This window comes from Schistocerca nitens, chromosome 9, assembly GCF_023898315.1.
Source record: "Schistocerca nitens isolate TAMUIC-IGC-003100 chromosome 9, iqSchNite1.1, whole genome shotgun sequence".
Classification (NCBI taxonomy): Eukaryota; Metazoa; Arthropoda; class Insecta; order Orthoptera; family Acrididae; genus Schistocerca; species Schistocerca nitens.
The window spans coordinates 291,070,008-291,090,493 of record NC_064622.1 but is presented as its reverse complement, the minus strand read 5'-3'; the positions used below and the strand labels follow the sequence as shown (position 1 = coordinate 291,090,493).

The 20,486-nt window shown below is 43.6% G+C and overlaps 1 protein-coding gene across 8 annotated transcripts in view; it reads left to right on the top strand.

Annotated features, from left to right (window-relative positions):
- The window catches only part of LOC126203386 (RILP-like protein homolog), a 178,825-nt gene that overhangs the window by 156,206 nt on the left and 2,133 nt on the right, over positions 1-20,486 (top strand). The window lies entirely within an intron of this gene.

Sequence of the window (20,486 nt, the reverse complement as noted above, 5' to 3'; positions counted from 1 at the left end):
TATAAATCATACCAAAAATGATGGGATGTGGCGAGAACTTCAGTTTGGTGCCTCAGTTCGAATGCTTACTTGTGTAGTATGCTAATAAAAAGCACATGAGCTTCACAAACTTGCACTAAACACGATGTCTGCTGCGTTCGCTTCTGTCAGCTAGTCACAATGCAGGATAACTGACATTGTGGAGATGTGCTTCTGGGAACATAACAAAACATTGAGAATGTTCATATAAATATTTGCTTTATATTATTCTTACACTTTTTTGAAATGAAGTTTTGCGGTGAACGCCAGATCTGTGTGTAGCATAGCCGAGCTCTGAGGTCAATACATTCTAAGCAAGCAAGTGACATGATTATTTAAGTGTTCTCATAACTGAACTGCCATATGTGGCAATTTTCATATTTATACTTCCACTCTACAAAAATACACAGTTTAATTGGGCCACTGCATTAAAATATTTCAAAGCACATATTTGGTAGGATAGATTGTGAAAAAGGGTCAAGAAAAGTGAAAGCAGCAGAGAAACTCTTCACAGCTGACATAACAATTAGGGCATCAGTTGCTTACATGCAGAAGGTATTGTCATTGTAAGATTATACAGCAGAAGAAAGTATTATCAGCTCTCTAATAACTGTCTGTTTCCAATAATAAATCCCCCAGAGGGCTTGCCACTCTTTGGTGGGTTCGCCCTTGGCTACCATGGGCCCCCAGCCTTTGCAGCTTTTTACCTTCTGTGCTACATATCTATCCTCATGCTATTCTTTTTTCCCCCTCCCTTGGTGAACATGTCTGGGGTGCTCTTGGGAATGTTCCGCATTTTTTGTTGCTGACAAAAGAAAAGTCTCACCACTGTATTTTGTTTCTTTTCTTCTTCTCTTTGTTCACCTTCTCCTCTCCTTCCTCCGCTTCTACGTTTAAGGCTCCTCTTTTTCTTCTTCCTCTCTGTGCGCTTCTGAAGGCTGCCCTAAGTTTATGTGTAACAGGTGACTAGGTAAAGTATAATTCTCATTCTCGGAACGACAGGTAGGGTTCACACGTACCCACTGGTACTTGCCAGGCCCATGAACAGGTGCTTGCTGAGCTGCTACCATCCCAATTGGTACCTCTGTCAGGTGTTCGGGAAGTGTGACCTGAGGTGTAAACAATCAGCTAAGGTGGGCGAGTCCCTCTCTGAGGAGGTGGGGGGGGGGGGGGGCTGGGGTCGGGGCGGCAGTTGGAAGGAGCGTGCCATCGGAAATGCTGGCGGTCATGGGCGATTTTTCTTGCAATGAGTCAATCATCTTTGCAGTCCATATGGCTACCAAACGTGAACAGAATGAAGCTCCCAATTCAACCACCCTCCCTCCTGCACCACGGTTCCTCATGCTTTCATGTACTGAAGACGGTCAGTCCTTTGCAATGGTAAATCCATTTCTAATTCAGAAAGGTGTCGATGGGGTTGCTGGCCCTGTGAAGTCCTGCTCTTGTTCACACAATAGCACGTCACTTTTGGACACTATTTCTGATTCTCAAGCGCAACAGTTGCTTGCCACATCGTTTATCCACTGCTATCCCTCTCATGTTGTGCCTATAAAACTCTGAATTCTTTCCATGGTGTTATTTACATTAGGCTGCTGGATGGTCTGACTTAGATAGAAATCCATACGTACCTCTCTCGTCAGGGTGTCATTACTGTCCATCGGGCGATGAAAACGATACATGCATCCCTAGTGCCCATACACACTCTTTTCCTCACCTTTGATAGTGTTGCTTCCATCAAAGATCAAATCAGGCTTTGAAGTTACCACAGTCTGACCATAAATTCCAAACCCGATGCACTGCCACTAGTGTCATTGTTTCAATCACATTCAAATGTCTTGATGACACCTGGCCAAATCTGTAACCTTTGGTAGGGATTTCGCACAAGGGCGATTGTCCGCCTCCTTGTCCTCATTGTATCATCTGCAATGGTGACCATGCTGCACCTCTCTAGATTGTCCAATGTATCACAATGAGAGGGCTATCTAGGAAATCCAGAAAAAGGAAAAAGTGCCTTACCCAGTCGCTCTCAAGTTTTTGGCTAGTCACAAACCCTGCATTCTACTGTCTGGCACTTACAGTACTGTTCTTGTTACCTCTTGCTCCATGAAGGACATGGCCATGCAGACAGGTGGCCCCAGATTCACCCAAACTGTGCAACAAGCCACTGAACATTCACCTCCCGGGTCAAAGGCGCCTCCTAGACAACTGACAGGCTGGAAAGGACATAACGAATACTCCTGCAAAGACTTCATACTTCCTTCCAGCCAACAAACATCTTGCCTTACTCTGCCAATTGGAAAGGCTCCAAGAAGTCAAAGGTAAAGGTCTTGGCCTTTGCTGACTCGGAGATTCTCTTTGATAGTGTTGTCGCGTGATAGATACCCTGCCCGGCCAAACTCTGTGTTGCCAGAGTGCACTACCAATCATTCTTCTACCCTGGACTCCGCAGATTGTCAGAGTGCAGATGTCTCTGTAGATCTTGTGGAGCAGGATCCTCCAGCCTCTGCAACCTGTAGCAGTGAATGTTTGAAGGCTGGCACTCAGCAGCCACCGAGATGACACCCCTTCAGGTTTTCCCTCCTCCCCTTTCCTCGTTATAGCTCTCCTTCAGTGGAACATTCATGGCCTTAGATCAGACAAAGAGGATTCATTGCTGCTCTTACAATCCCAGCATCCGCTTGTTCCCTGCCTCCAGGAAACAAAATTGCATCCTCACAACTGCTTTCAGCTCTCGCATGTTTTCCCGGTCCATTTTGACTTTCTCCCTGAGGCCGACATTCCATTCCCCAATGGCATCTTACTAAGGCCGACTCGAGGGGCTTTACTCCTTCCTGGCGACCTTCGATGAACAACATTTCCGCACAAATTGCATTCATTATAAACAGTTGCATGCACAGTGTCATCACATTCTTCGGATTAACAAAAAAGCTAGCTGGATTTTGTTAACTAGTTCTTTTAACAGTTCCACTCCCTCGTCCGTCGTGTGGGCAAACCTCTGACAACTCTGAGACCAAGATCCATCCCCCAATTTCCGGCCTGACAGTAGCAGATGATGTCATCGTGGACCCTATTGCTATATCCAACACCTTGGGCCGCCATTTTAAAGTTCTCTTCTCAAAATCATGAGTGAGTGCTACGATACGACTTTTACTATGAGGGAGCTAGCTTATGATCTCACTTCATCCCGATCCTCTGCCCCAGGGCCAGACGATGTTCACATTCAAATGTAGCACCACCTTTCTCTTGTGGGCAAGCACTGTCTGCTTCATATGTATAATCGCATCTGGGTGAAGGGCACGTTTTCCATATGCTGGCGTGAAACCACTGTCATACCTATACCTAAGCCCGCTAAGGACAAAAATCTTCCACCTAGCTTCCATCCCATTTCTCTCACCAACTGTGTTTTCAAGGTGATTGAACGTATAATGCATGCCCAGCTGGTGACTAGAGTCTCACAATTTAACTAACCACTACACAGTGTGGACTTAGTGTGCACTGTTCTGCAGTTGCCCAGCTGGTATGGTGGCTCGGGTCTTGCAGTTCTCTAACCACTGCACGATGTGGATTTTAAGCGCACCATTCTGCAGTTGACCTTCTCATCACTTTTTCCACCCATGTCATGACTGATTTTCTGCAGAAATCCCAGCCTGCCTGTGGCAGTGTTTCTTGATTTGGAGAAAGCCTGCGACACCTGCTGGAGGACTGGTATCCCCCGTAGTTTCTACATGTGGGGCTTCCGTGGCTGCCTGTCCAGTTTCCTTCAAGAATTTTTAAAAGACCGAGTTTTCAAGGTGCATGTGGGTTACGCCTTGTTGGACACCTTTATCCAGGAAAATGGTGTGCCTCAGGGCTCCGTCCAAAGCGTCGTCCTCTTTGCTATCGCTACTAACCCTATCATGGACTGTCTCCTGCCAGGCATCTCTTGCTCCCTTTTCGTTGACAATTTTGCCATCTATTGCAGTTCTCCATGGACTCATCTCATTGAGTGTTGTCTTCAGCGATGTCTCGATTGTCTTCCCTCACGGAACACCGACAATGGCTTTAGTTTCTCCACTGACAAAACCATTTGTATGAATTTCTGGTTGTGCATTTGTTTTCCTCCTCTGTCTTTACGTCTTGGGCCTGTTACTCTTCCGTTCACTGAAACTATGAAATTCCTGGGGCTCATGCTCAATAGGAACCTTCCCAGTCCTCCCAGGTGTCTTACCTGGCAGCCCACTGTATGCGGTCCCTCAATGTCCTATCTGTTCTCAGTGGTACTTCCTGGGGAGCAGATCGTACCGCCCGCCTCAATTTTTACTGATCCCTTGTCTGTTTCGTTTATGCATCTGCTCATCTGTCCCTGTTACGCCGTCTTAATACAGTAAAACTTGCTCAAAACAGAATCGCCTGGGACTAAAATAATTTTATGAATTGGACAAGTTTCTGGATTACAGAAAACTCACTGTCAGGTATCATGCACCAAAGTACAGTAAAAATTTTTAATTGTGCTTATATAGTACTGTATTTAGGTGCCTTCACACCAGCACAGTAGATGTTCATTTACTGTATATTGGACATTGGAACACTGGACTATTACAGTAATTGATGATAACACTGGATTATTACACGAATATATAAATAACACATCATTTCTATATTTTTACTCAAACTTTAAATTTGTTTATTATTTTACTTTTCATGCTTTATTATTATTTATTTTTGTATTATTATTGTATGTACATACATATTATTCCCATGTTTCTCTATCCCCCGCCACATATCAAGGAGGGAAACTTGTTTTAATTTCCTGTTCAAAATCATTTTTTTCTAAACAGTTTTTTGCACCATACAATAGTTCCAACAATCTGGGAGACTGTGTGTGTGTGCTGCAAATTGTGTAAAATCATTTATGCATGCAGTGGCTTCTTCAGGTGTATTAATTTATCTAGGGACATAATTTTGCTCTTCTTCTTCCTTCGTTTCGTCGTCGTCGTCGTCATCCTCCTCGTCATCATCATCCTCTGTGTTGCACATTTATATTAAATTTCTTGCCGAAGTGAAAGTGGAGTGAGTTGACAGAAAGTCATCAATTTTAATGTAATCATCTGCACTACCCAAAATGAAAATTTGAAAAGGGAAATGGATAGGTTAAAGTTAGATATAGTGGGAATTAGTGAAGTTCGGTGGCAGGAGGAACAAGACTTCTGGTCAGGTGACTACAGGGTTATAAACACAAAGTCAAATAGGGGTAATGCAGGAGTAGGTTTAATAATGAATAGGAAAATAGGAATGCGGGTAAGCTACTACAAACAGCTTAGTGAACGCATTATTGTGGCCAAGATAGATACGAAGCCCACACCTACTACAGTAGTACAAGTTTATATGCCAACTAGCTCTGCAGATGACGAAGAAATTGAAGAAATGTATGATGAAATAAAAGAAATTATTCAGATTGTGAAGGGAGACGAAAATTTAATAGTTATGGGTGACTGGAATTCGAGTGTAGGAAAAGGGAGAGAAGGAAACGTAGTAGGTGAATATGGATTGGGGGGAAGAAATGAAAGAGGAAGCCGCCTGGTAGAATTTTGCACAGAGCACAATTTAATCATAGCTAACACTTGGTTTAAGAATCATGATAGAAGGTTGTATACATGGAAGAACCCTGGAGATACTAAAAGGTATCAGATTGATTATATAATGGTAAGACAGAGATTTAGGAACCAGGTTTTAAATTGTAAGACATTTCCAGGGGCAGATGTGGACTCTGACCACAATCTATTGGTTATGACCTGTAGATTAAAACTGAAGAAACTGCAAAAAGGTGGGAATTTAAGGAGATGGGACCTGGATAAACTGAAAGAACCAGAGGTTGTACAGAGTTTCAGGGAGAGCATAAGGGAACAATTGACAGGAATGGGGGAAAGAAATACAGTAGAAGAAGAATGGGTAGCTTTGAGGGATGAAGTAGTGAAGGCAGCAGAGAATCAAGTAGGTAAAAAGACGAGGGCTAGTAGAAATCCTTGGGTAACAGAAGAAATATTGAGTTTAATTGATGAAAGGAGAAAATATAAAAATGCAGTAAATGAAGCAGGCAAAAAGGAATACAAACGTCTCAAAAATGAGATCGACAGGAAGTGCAAAATGGCTAAGCAGGGATGGCTAGAGGACAAATGTAAGGATGTAGAGGCTTATCTTACTAGGGGTAAGATAGATACTGCCTACAGGAAAATTAAAGAGACCTTTGGAGATAAGAGAACCACTAGTATGAACATCAAGAGCTCAGATGGAAACCCAGTTCTAAGCAAAGAAGAGAAAGCAGAAAGGTGGAAGGAGTATATAGAGGGTTTATACAAGGGCGATGTACTTGAGGACAATATTATGGAAATGGAAGAGGAGGTAGATGAAGATGAAATGGGAGATACGATACTGCGTGAAGAGTTTGACAGAGCACTGAAAGACCTGAGTCGAAACAAGGCCCCCGGAGTAGACAACATTCCATCGGAACTACTGACGGCCTTGGGAGAGCCAGTCCTGACAAAATTCTACCATCTGGTGAGCAAGATGTATGAAACAGGCGAAATACCCTCAGACTTCAAGAAGAATATAATAATTCCAATCCCAAAGAAAGCAGGTGTTGACAGATGTGAGAATTACCGAACAATCAGTTTAATAAGCCACAGCTGCAAAATACTAACACGAATTCTTTACAGACGAATGGAAAAACTAGTAGAAGCCGACCTCGGGGAAGATCAGTTTGGATTCCGTAGAAATACTGGGACACGTGAGGCAATACTGACCTTACGACTTATCTTAGAAGAAAGATTAAGGAAAGGCAAACCTACGTTTCTAGCATTTGTAGACTTAGAGAAAGCTTTTGACAATGTTGACTGGAATACTCTCTTTCAAATTCTAAAGGTGGCGGGGGTAAAATACAGGGAGCGAAAGGCTATTTACAATTTGTACAGAAACCAGATGGCAGTTATAAGAGTCGAGGGACACGAAAGGGAAGCAGTGGTTGGGAAGGGAGTAAGACAGGGTTGTAGCCTCTCCCCGATGTTATTCAATCTGTATATTGAGCAAGCAGTAAAGGAAACAAAAGAAAAATTCGGAGTAGGTATTAAAATCCATGGAGAAGAAGTAAAAACTTTGAGGTTCGCCGATGACATTGTAATTCTGTCAGAGACAGCAAAGGACTTGGAAGAGCAGTTGAATGGAATGGATGTTGTCTTGAAGGGAGGATATAAGATGAACATCAACAAAAGCAAAACGAGGATAATGGAATGTAGTCGAATTAAGTCGGGTGATGTTGAGGGTATTAGATTAGGAAATGAGACACTTAAAGTAGTAAAGGAGTTTTGCTATTTGGGGAGCAAAATAACTGATGATGGTCGAAGTAGAGAGGATATAAAAAGTAGACTGGCAATGGCAAGGAAAGCGTTTCTGAAGAAGAGAAATTTGTTAACATCGAGTATAGATTTAAGTGTCAGGAAGTCTTTTCTGAAAATATTTGTATGGAGTGTAGCCATGTATGGAAGTGAAACATGGACGATAAATAGTTTGGACAAGAAGAGAATAGAAGCTTTCGAAATGTGGTGCTACAGAAGAATGCTGAAGATTAGATGGGTAGATCACATAACTAATGAGGAGGTACTGAACAGGATTGGGGAGAAGAGGAGTTTGTGGCACAACTTGACCAGAAGAAGGGATCGGTTGGTAGGACATGTTCTGAGGCATCAAGGGATCACCAATTTAGTATTGGAGGGCAGCGTGGAGGGTAAAAATCGTAGGGGGAGACCAAGAGATGCATACACTAAGCAGATTCAGAAGGATGTAGGTTGCAGTAGGTACTGGGAGATGAAGAAGCTTGCACAGGATAGAGTAGCATGGAGAGCTGCATCAAACCAGTCTCAGGACTGAAGACCACAACAACAACAACCCAAAATGTTTCACATTTTCATTAATTCGGCTATTGCTGCTGCATTTTCCTGAACTTTGATGGCCCCAGAAGTGTCTTGTTCTTGAGCCCCACACCCTGCTTTGTTTGAGCACTTGGTGACAGTTTCGGGGTTTTATTTCCTTTACTGCCAAGCCAATCCAATTGACTGCATCTAGGACAGAAACTGACCATGCAAGGGCAGCTTCTTCAGCACTAAGAATAAGATATTGTGTCAGTAATCACCTATGACACTTGAATGTGTAAATAACCCCCTGGTCCATGGGTGGTTGTGGCTGCTTGAACGTGGAGGGAACCAAGCCAATTTCATGTTTGATAACATTACTTTTGGGTGGCAGGTTGCATTGTCTAGGAAAAGGAGAACTTGGCAATTTCCTTTCTTCATTTTTGCATTGAAAGAGCCCAGCCATTCTTCCATAAGACCACTTACATCCACACCTTTTTATTGCTTCGCCATGTAACTGGAAGCTTACTGACTTATGTGTTTTTGAACCAATGCAGTTTTGCCATTTTTCCAATCACCAGTGGCTTCTCCATTTCACCTAACAATGTTTCCACACAGCAGTTCAGTTCTTTCGTTGGACATTTTTCTACCAGTGCACTTTTCACCTCGAATTGCTAGCAGTTTTGAAGGCAGCCCACGATAAAACAGTCCTGTTGCATCAGAACCGAACACATCTTTTGGGTAATAATTCACAATTAAGTTGGACACTATTGTCTTCCATTCTGTTGCCACACTTTTCTGCATGTTCTTCCCCACACACTTCATTCCACACGATGTTGTGCCTAGCTTGGAAACAGTCCAGCCATCCTGTGGATGCTTTAAACTTCATTAATTCCAAGCTCTCCAGTGACTTTCAGAGCCACGCTCTGCAACATTGGTCCAGATGAAGGCAAGTTTTTTTCCTGTGCATTTATGAACCATTCCCACACCATTTTGTTAATTTCTTCATTTCCAGTCTTCTTTGCCTTTCTTTTTATCTGCCCGTTCCCTTTCATCCATTTGTCCCGAATCTTATCCTTGTTTCTTAAAGTCTCAAATTTATGTTTTACTGCATTTGAAACGCAACATAATTTCGTGCACAGAGAACTTCTCTCTCTCACCCGCATTGATTACATTAATCTTTTTCATAAGTGTTAACAACAAGTACCGTTTGTTCGACATCATGTTACTATCGGTCTTAAACTGCTACTAGTCAACTGAAACTGGCAGAAAAACTGACCTTGCCAGGTAAAACTAATGTTTAACGGAACAATACCGACCTCTTTCACTGCGCACATTGCAGCAGAGTGTTAGTAGATGCATAACAGTGTTCCTGTATGTGCCACCGAGCGTTAGTATTGAGGAAAACGAGAAAGCCGACAGACAGACCGCTGCTGTGAACGTACAGTTTCCTTTGATGTACTGTACTGACACTGCTCTGTGCAAAAATGAGTTTAAGTTACACTCAATGTAGTTTTAGGTCCACACCAGGGGTGCTGTGCAGGACCTCTTGGTTTTGCGCCGCTTAACAGAGGTTTTAAAAGTAACGTCCTCATAGTCGTGAATAGCTAATTAACTGTAATACAGTAGTACTGTAAGATGTGCTTTCTGTTTCCGCATTAGGCACATTCTGCTTTATACAACAAATCAGCATATAAAAGTGCACTGAATGTGTCAGGACTGAAATTCTTGGATGGTTTGAGCAGATTTCCGAATTATACACATCCAAATTTGAGCAAGGTTTACCGTATTATCCATCATCGTGGCATCTGTTTGGCCACTAGTGCCTTTTACACTAGCTCAGTTGAGTGTCTGTATGCAGAAGCTGCTGAACTACCGCTGTCCTACCGCCGTGACTTTCTCCTTGGGAGATACACATGCTGTTTGTCTGCCATGTGTGACCACCCTGTCTGTGTCACCTCCTTCAGTGACTCCTTTTGATCGCCAGTGTGGGGTGCATTCCTCTTCTCTGTTACCTCCCGGAGTTCACTTTCCGCTCTTCCTATGTGGCAGCTTAACTTCATGCTACCTGTCACTTTCCTGATATGTGTGAACCCTTCACCACTTTGGCTTCATGAAGCGGCCCGTGTTCACTTTGTGTTTCATTTGCTTCCTATGGACACTATTCCAGCTTGCTCTATCGCCTTCAGTTCCACGACCTTCGCATGGAACTTTGTGATAGTACTTTGTGTACACTGATGGCTCTTGGACTGATGGTGGTGTTGCGAGTGGTTTCGTCATTGGCACTGATGTTTTTTTGGTGTTGGCTTCCGGAAAGAACATCCAATGACACAGGCTTCTCTATTGTCGTCTGCTCTGACTCTCTGTGCCCTTCCATGCTTATGTGTGTTGTACACCGTCCATCCCTTAGTGCAACAGGTCCGGGAAAGTTGTCACTTGTTCACTCTTGATGGAGCCATCGTGGTGTTTATGTGGGTTCCTGATCAAGTGGATCTGACAGGAAACGAGACTGCTGCTAGGGCTGGAGTCCTCGTACTTCAGCCCGCTGGTTCTTACATTCCCTCCAATGATCTCTGTGTTGCTGTCTATAAGTGGGTGGTGTCCCTTTGGCATCACCACTGGACCTCCCTTCACAGGAACAAGCTCCGGGTTATGAAGCCTCTTCTGGCGGCTAGGACAACCTCCTCTTGGCCCTCTTGCCATGAGGTCATTATAGCTAGTTTGTGTATCGGGTACTGTCTTTTAGCTGTCACCGTTTAAGAGGTGCTCCCCCACCACTCAGTACTCACTGCACTCAACCTTTGACAGTCTGCCATTTCGTGACTGAACGTCCTTTTTTAAACTCCTTACATTCTCATTTGTGTTTGCTGTCTGAGTTATTGGCCGTTTTAGCGAAGGACGCATGGGTTGTCGACTGCATTTTAATTTTTATCTGTCATAGCAATATAGCGAAGGCCATTTAATTTTTTATTTTAGGACCTCCGTTTCTCTGTGGTGTCGTTTATAGACCTTTCTCCACGTCCCTGTTTTTAGCTGTCTTCTCTTTCATTGTTTGGGAATAACATTGAGCCGTTTTTAACTCCTCCCTCTGTCTTCGTGTTATACAGTTTTGACATGGATGCGTATGACGCTAGTTGCTTTTGTGCCCTAAAACAAAAAAAAACAACCAATATTAATAAATCTGTGGCTTCCAATTCACACCCAGAGCAGGGAAAAAAAGCAAAATTTTGTGAAAACTCATAAAAACTATTAATTTTAGGTTGTCACTTCATTGTTCACTTGAATCTTTTACATGCTTGATTATTACTAATGAAACACTAGCTGACTTTGCTTCTGAGGTGATGTACAAGATGTGATGAAAAAGTAAAGGGAATTTTTTAATTTTGTTGATTTTGCATATTCAGTTTTCAAAAGTTTTATTTTTTTATCCTGTTGATGTATTTGTCCTTGATGTATGTTTGCATTTGCAGCCAGTTTCAGTATTTAATTTAATTGTTGGCAGTAGAAAAGATTATATGCTCTTTCAGGTGCTCAGTGAATTTTTACTTTTGAAAAAAAAGGGATCAAAGAATTTGCGTGACATTTTGCTTGACATTTTGCTTGAAAATTGGAATAATGTGCAACACTGCATTCGAAGTGTGGACTGTGACATTTGGCGAATCTGCTGTGAGAGAGACAAAAGTTTACAGGTGGTATAAACGTTTCAAAAAGGGTCAAGAAAACATTGAAGACAACGACTGCCTTGGACACTGTAGCACATCAATTACTGATGACAATGTGGAAGAAGTAAAGAAAATGGTTCTGGAAAAATTGCCATATTACCGGCAGACAGGTTGGTAATGGTAAGGCATATCCTTTGGCATTCCAAGCAATTTTCTCAGGTGTTTTGGATATCAAACATTTAGCAGCAGAATTTGTTCTAAAACTGGTAAATTTTGACCCAAAATGACATTGTGTAGGCACTGTTGAAGGAAGTTGACACTGATCCAGATCTTCTAAATAACGTTACCACAGGTGATGAAACATGGTTATATGCGTGTAAGGTCAAAACAAAGGCCCTATCATCCCAACAGAAAGTGCCAAAACCGAAAAAAATTAGACGAGTTCCATCACATGTGAAGGTTCGTCTCATTGTTTTCTTTGACTATTAAGGGACAGTAAATCAAAAGTTCTTTCCTTATGGTCATATGGCCAATAAGAAATATAGTTAGAAGTTATGTGCCATTTGCGTGAGGCAATCTGAAGAAAAAGACTAAAATTGTGGCAAAACCACTTGTGGAAATTGCATCACGATAAAGCTCTCCCTCACACATTGATTGTTCTTGATGTTTTGGAAAAAAAACAAAACCTGTACATTGCCTCGGCCACCGTATTTGCTGGACAGTGCCCCTGCGACTTCTTTCTGTTCTCAAGGTTGAAGCGAGTCCTGAAAGGATATCATTTTGCCACTATTGATGAGAAAAGAGAATCACTCAAGGACGTGAGTATCGTAACAGAAAAGGTTTCAGAAGTGCTTCTAAAATTTGAAAAAGCACTGGCACAAATGTATTATATCTGAGGGGAATTACTTTAGCAGAGAAAAAGTTGTTGTTGAATAAATTAAGATTCTTTATGAAAATCAAAAATTCCCATTACTTTTAGATCATGTCTTGTATCTTTATTTATGCTGTGTTGTAACATCAGCTGTAGTGTTTTACAATCAGTTATTTGAACAGTCCTTGAAGAACATTGGAGCAAAAGCACACTTATCAGCTGACAAACCTGATTTGAATGTTGTTGCATGTACAGTTTATGTCCAGCATATGATGAAAAGATGGAGGGGGAAAAGAAAGAAAGAAAGAAAACTTTCCAAAATAGGAAAAAATAACTTGGATTCTGTGGTGTAACTGCACCATTGAAAATGCTTTGTGTTAGTGTTTAGTTAGCAAGGGACATTTCAGGACTGTCATTGCTAAGCACTCGTTCTGAAAAATAAACTGTTGGGGTATGTAACAAGCCTGGTGGAAGGAAAACATAATGTGAAAATTCTGATTTGGAGATCTGAAAATATCTATAGATCATTTTCTAAAATGCTGGTCACAAATATTGGGATTAGGACGGAATTTTAGTGATGAACAGACCCAAGGGTCAACTTTGTTCTTGGCCACTTTTCGGTGGTAGCCATTCAATCTGCCAGACAGCTGGTTGGTTGATATGCCCACATGAAATGCTGTGCAGTGTTTGCTGCAGAGCTGGTTTATGACACTTCCACTTTCACAGGCAGCCCTGCCTCTGATAGGATAGGATAAGCTTGTGGCATGACTGGAGTAGGGCGTTGCTGTGCTGGATGTGTGAATCGGGCAAGTCTTGAACCTGGTTCTTCCACAGAGATATGACTGCTGTGGCAAGTGGTTGAGAGTGGGAATGGCATAGGGATGATGAACCAGGGTGTTATGTAGGTTGGGTGAGTGACGAAACACGATTGTAGGAGGGTGGGAAGGATCTTGGATAGAGGTGGTCCCTCATTTTAGGACATGACGACAGACAATGTGCTGGGGAAGACTGTGGTTCATTTTTTCAGTCTTGCATGATGGGGGACAGTAGTTTGTGGCTGTGTTTCTTGGTGCTGTGCGAGGTGTAGGATTGAGGGTGGATATGGTATGGGAATAAATTTATGGACTATGTTTGGGGAGGGGAGGGGGGGAGGGGAGAAAAAATAGTACCTGCCTCTGAAGGCCCTTTTGAGACCTTAAGCTTAGTGAGCAAGGTAATTCTTGTTACTGCAGATCCTGCGTCCATGGGTGGCCAGGATATATGACAATGTTTTTTTCATGTGCAAAGGGTGACAGCTGTCAAAATGCAGGTACTGTTGGTGATTACTAGGTTTAATATGAACTAAAGTGTGAGTGGAGGCTTTGAGGGGCACCCTCCTATGGCACACTGTTTATGGACCATCGAAGGAAATGTTCCTGGCCACCAAGACCCCTTGCATGGTTTATCTTCATTGATGATATCTTCTTTATCTAGACTGATGGCCAAGGTGCTCCTAAACATCTCTTCAATCCATTTCACATGGTCCTCCTCCAACTCAGAATGGCACTTTCCCGGGCACTTTCCCGGGCACTTTCCCGGGCACTTTCCCGGGCACTTTCCCGGGCACTTTCCCGGGCACTTTCCCGGGCACTTTCCCGGGCACTTTCCCGGGCACTTTCCCGGGCACTTTCCCGGGCACTTTCCCGGGCACTTTCCCGGGCACTTTCCCGGGCACTTTCCCGGGCACTTTCCCGGGCACTTTCCCGGGCACTTTCCCGGGCACTTTCCCGGGCACTTTCCCGGGCACTTTCCCGGGCACTTTCCCGGGCACTTTCCCGGGCACTTTCCCGGGCACTTTCCCGGACACTTTCCCCTTCTCTGATGGCTCCATTCACTTCTCTGTCCATAGTAAACCCACTAAACAGCAACAGTATCAGAATTTTGACAGCCATCATCCCTTGCACACCAAAAAGTTGCTTCCATACAGCCCTTATCTGCAGCATGCAACTATGAGAATTCCTGGCCCAGTATGCTGTAGGTCCCCTTAAGGCCTTCACATACACACACTCCCTCCCACCAATTCCCAAACATAGTCCACAAACAAATTACCTGCCATATTCTCAGACACCCCTAACCCTCCCACCATCCTGAGTAATTAACTGCAAAGGAATACCTCTTTGGCACACAGTATCCCCGTGGACTGGAGCAACTGAAGCATGTCCTTTGCCAGGGCTTTGGTTGTCTATCATGAGGCCCAAAAATGAGGGATATCCTACCCAAGATTCTTCCAACCCTTCCTAAGGTGATATTCCATTCCCCACAAACATCCTAGTCTATACCTATACCACTCCCACTCTTAACCTCTTGCGTCAGTGGTTTTATACCTGTGGCTCCTACCTTCATAACTTCACAGAAGCTCTTCTGCGGACCTTGCAGAACTAGTACTCCTGGGAGAAAGGTTTTAATCTGCCAGGAAGTTTCATATCAGTACACACTCCACTGCAGAGTGAAAATCGCATTCTGGAAACAACTGCCAGGCTGTGGCTAAGTCATGCCTCTGCAATATCCTTTCTTCCAGAAGTGCTAGTTCCACAAGGTTCGCAGAAGATCTTCTGTGAAGTTACGAAGGTAGGAGACTAGGTACTGGCATAACAGAAGCTGTGAGGACAGGTCGGGAGTTGTGCTTGGGTAGCTCAGATGGTAGAGCACTTACCCACGAAGAGTCTCAGTCCGGCACACAGTTTTAATTTGCCAGGAAGTTTCATATCAGCGCACGCTCTGCTACAGAATGAAAATCTCATTCTGGGGAGTATTCATTATTTCAAAAGTAGTCCCCAAAACTGCTAATACATTTATCCTACTGTGAGAGATGATGGTCAGTGCCTTCATGGAAAAGTGTAGGTAAGTACCTACAGAACTACAGTTGTACTCGTGTGCTAAGCTCTTCATACAAAGCAAATTAACAGCTGTGAATATCTTTCTTTAGGCCTCCAAAAATATGGAAAGTGCATTGACAGACTGGGATTGTATGGAGGATGTGAAAGAGCTTCCAGATGAAGCTTCTTCAGCATACTCGAAACAATCTAAGGAACATGCGGTCGGACTCACTTGTTGCCAAGGTTGTTTCACTGGGAGGCCCTTCCACATTCCTTATACAGCCCTGATCTCTCCCCATGCAATTTCCATATATTTGGAGGCCTGAAGAAAGACATTTGTGGCCATCAATTTGCTTCCACTGAAGAGATGTGTGTCTGAGTACAGTCATGGTTGTGTAGGCAGTCGCAAGCATTTTCGCATGAAAGCATTGACCATCATATCTCAGAGTGGAATAAATGTATCAACAGTTATGGCAATTACTTTTGAAATATTTAACAGTTTACTTACTCTTTTTCAATCTGTCTCATTTTCATTTGACTGCCCCTTATAACTTGTACACAAAGATTGCCATTTCATGCTCTTTCAATATAACTGTCACATCGTTAACAACAACCAGAAAAGGCCACCACTCCTATGTAGTTGAGTGCTGTGTGGTCTATAGATACACCTAACTGTACACATATTTAACTAGTTTTGAGCTATCGCTCAATTTTTACTGTAGATAAAAACTACCATAAAGATGTCCAAGTGCATCCACCTGTTGCTGTTACATATCAGTTGTGTGTGGGAGAGTGCATACTTAAACTACGAAAAGTTAGAAAAACATCTGTGTACTGGTTTTTTTTTGTGTGTGTGTGTGTGTGTGTGTGTGTGTGTGTGTGTGTGTCTCACACATCAGTCCTCCACTACTGGTAAGGGATTACTGTTTCTCATTTTTGTTTAGGGTGTGTCCATCCTCAACTAGATTTTACTGTAATAACTTTCATACATGTGTACACATTGTGTTTTCATCATTAAGGCTTCAAGCTGAAGAAAAAACAAGCTACACATATTCCAATCAAAAATAAAATATTGTAATTCTGTTGAAACTGCTTCATTCCATCTCTGACTGATAAGTGTTGCCCACATTGTATAACAATCATCTTGCGTGCTTTGCAACGTCTTTATCAACTCCGTACATCTGATGGGCGGTTATAAGGGTATTCAGAAAAGTCAGAGCAAATGAATTTGTTTTGTACCATTAACGAGTTGCCTGGGGTTCTGTGTCAGAACCCGTAAAATAAGCCAAATCCAAAAGATATTGTCAGGGAACGTACCCTTTGCTACCTCCCTTTCTTACGAATGTCAGCATAAATTGTATACAGCAATGTTACAGACTCCTGATGTTCTTCACTTTTTTCCTCGATGTTCCTATTATATTAATTAGTCAAATAAAGCCTAAAGTAATGGGGTTAAAACTTAATTTTGTATCTGTGCTAGTGTCACAAGAGTCAAATTTTCAATTCTTTGTGATAAAGATGAGAAAAGTAGTTCAGCTACAGTTTGAGGGCACCCAAGTACAACTATCATGGAATAGTGCAGTAAAGCACATCCATTCTATCTTAGAAGGAAGAGATGGGGATTTAAACGCTGCTTCTAGTGAGCAACAATGCCATGTCGTGAACATGTACGTGTAACTATATTTAAAAACAAATTAAGGATAAACAGAATTTTATAATTACGAGTAAATTGTCTTATTTGTCTAACTGTAATTTAAAATGTATCTAAAAACAAAGATGATGTGACTTACCAAATGAAAGTGCTGGCAGGTCGACAGACACACAAACGAACACAAACATACACACAAAATTCAAGCTTTCGCAACAAACTGTTGCCTCATCAGGAAAGAGGGAAGGAGAGGGAAAGACGAAAGGATGTGGATTTTAAGGGAGAGGGTAAGGAGTCATTCCAATCCCGGGAGCGGAAAGACTTACCTTAGGGGGGAAAAAAGGACGGGTATACACTCTCTCTCTCTCTCTCTCTCTCTCTCTCTCTCTCTCTCTCTCTCTCTCTCTCTCTCTCTCTCTCGCGCGCGCGCACACACGCACACACACACACACACACACACACACACACACACACACACAGATTTTCATCCACACATATACAGACACAAGCAGACATATTTAAAGTTTGGGCAGAGATGTCAGTCGAGGCGGAAGTGAAGAGGCAAAGATGATGTTGAATGACAGGTGAGGTATGAGTGGCGGCAACTTGAAATTAGCGGAGATTGAGGCCTGGTGGGTAACGGGAAGAGAGGATATATTGAAGAGCAAGTTCCCATCTCCGGAGTTCGGATAGGTTCACAACACCCTAATTCAGTAGTTAACCTTTCCTCCAAACCTCTCTCCCAATCCGAAACCTTTGTCCTATCCAAAGGCCTCACCTTCAGCCCCACTCCCATTTTCAACCAAACAGCCCTCGTCAAAGATTTACTGTCCTACACTCGTACTCTCTGCTGGAAGTATCACTTTGCCACGAAGAAAAATGATCCTAATCCTACCCCTAATGATCCAACTCCCCAAGACACTATCCAAATTGAACCCTGCCTGGAACAGTTCCGTCCTCCATCACAGCGGGACCCACCTCCTCTCCCTCAAAATCACCCTCTCCAAACCTTCCAGGAATTTCTGACTTCCAGCCTTGCCTCTCAATCCTTCTTAAAAAAACCTTAATCCTACTCCCAACATCACCACTGCTGAAGCCCAGGCTATCCGTGATCTGAAGGCTGACCGGTCCATCGTCATTCTTCCGGCGGACAAGGGTTCCACGACTGTGGTACTTGATCGTTGGGAGTATGTGGCTGAGGGACTGCGTCAGCTTTCAGACAACACCACCTACAAAGTTTGCCTAGGTAATCCCATTCCTGATGTCCAGGCGGAGCTTCAAGGAATTCTCAGAACCTTAGGCCCCCTACAAAACCTTTCACCTGACTCCATCAACCTCCTGACCCCACCGACACCCCGCACCCCTACCTTCTACCTTCTTCCTAAAATTCACAAACCCAATCATCCCGGCCGCCCCATTGTAGCTGGTTACCAAGCCCCCACAGAACGTATCTCTGCCTACGTAGATCAACACCTTCAACCCATTACGTGCAGTCTCCCAGCCTTCATCAAAGACACCAACCACTTTCTCGAACGCCTGGAATCCTTACCCAATCCGTTACCCCCAGAAACCATCCTTGTAATCATTGATGCCACTTCCTTATACACAAATATCCCGCACGTCCAGGGCCTCGCTGCGATGGAGCACTTCCTTTCACGCCGATCACCTGCCACCCTACCTAAAACCTCTTTCCTCATTACCTTAGCCAGCTTCATCCTGACCCACAACTTCTTCACTTTTGAAGACCAGACATACCAACAATTAGAGGGAACAGCCATGGGTACCAGGATGGCCCCTTCGTACGCCAACCTATTCATGGGTCGCTTAGAGGAAGCCTTCTTGGTTACCCAGGCCTGCCAACCCAAAGTTTGATACAGATTTATTGATGACATCTTTATGATCTGGACTCACAGTGAAGAAGAACTCCAGAATTTCCTCTCCAACCTCAACTCCTTTGGTTCCATCAGATTCACCTGGTCCTACTCCAAATCCCATGCCACTTTCCTTGATGTTGACCTCCACCTGTCCAATGGCCAGCTTCACATGTCCGTCCACATCAAACCCACCTACAAGCAACAGTACCTCCATTACGACAGCTGCCACCCATTCCACATCAAACGGTCCCTTCCCTACAGCCTAGGTCTTCGTGGCAAACGAATCTGCTCCAGTCCGGAATCCCTGAAGCATTACACCAACAACCTGACAACAGCTTTCGCATCCCGCAACTACCCTCCCGACCTGGTACAGAAGCAAATAACCAGAGCCACTTCCTCATCCTCTCAAACCCAGTACCTCCCACAGAAGAACCACAAAAGTGCCCCACTTGTGACAGGATACTTTCCGGGACTGGATCAGATTCTGAATGTGGCTCTCCAGCAGGGATACGACTTCCTCAAATCCTGCCCTGAAATGAGATCCATCCTTCATGAAATCCTCCCCACTCCACCAAGAGTGTCTTTCCGCCGTCCACCTAACCTTCGTAACCTCTTAGTTCATCCCTATGAAATCCCCAAACCACCTTCCCTACCCTCTGGCTCCTACCCTTGTAACCGCCCCCGGTGTAAAACCTGTCCCATGCACCCTCCCACCACCACCTACTCCTGTCCTGTAACCCGGAGGGTGTACACGATCAAAGGCAGAGCTACGTGTGAAAGCACCCACGTGATCTACCAACTGACCTGCCTACACTGTGATGCATTCTATGTGGGAATGACCAGCAACAAACTGTCCATTCGCATGAATGGACACAGGCAGACAGTGTTTGTTGGTAATGAGGATCACCCTGTGGCTAAACATGCCTTGGTGCACGGCCAGCACATCTTGGCACAGTGTTACACCGTCCGGGTTATCTGGATACTTCCCACCAACACCAACCTATCCGAACTCCGGAGATGGGAACTTGCTCTTCAATATATCCTCTCTTCCCGTTACCCACCAGGCCTCAATCTCCGCTAATTTCAAGTTGCCGCCACTCATACCTCACCTGTCATTCAACATCATCTTTGCCTCTTTACTTCCGCCTCGACTGACATCTCTGCCCAAACTTTAAATATGTCTGCTTGTGTCTGTATATGTGTGGATGAAAATGTGTGTGTGTGTGTGTGTGTGTGTGTGTGTGTGTGTGTGTGTGTGTGTGTGTGTGTGTGTGTGTGCGCGCGAGTGTATACCCGTCCTTTCTTCCCCCTAAGGTAAGTCTTTCCGCTCCCGGGATTGGAATGACTCCTTACCCTCTCCCTTAAAACCCACATCCTTTTGTCTTTCCCTCTCCTTCCCTCTTTCCTGATGAGGCAACAGTTTGTTGCGAAAGCTTGAATTTTGTGTGTATGTTTGTGTTCGTTTGTGTGTCTGTCAACCTGCCAGCACTTTCATTTGGTAAGTCACATCATCTTTGTTTTTAGATATATTTTTCCTACGTGGAATGTTTCCCTCTATTATAACCATGTAATTTAAAATGTGTGTTAGATACCTTTGTAGGCAGCTGTGATTGGTATATGGAGGGAGAAATCAGTGTTTGTATGCTACCTTCTTGCAGACACAAACACTACAATATAT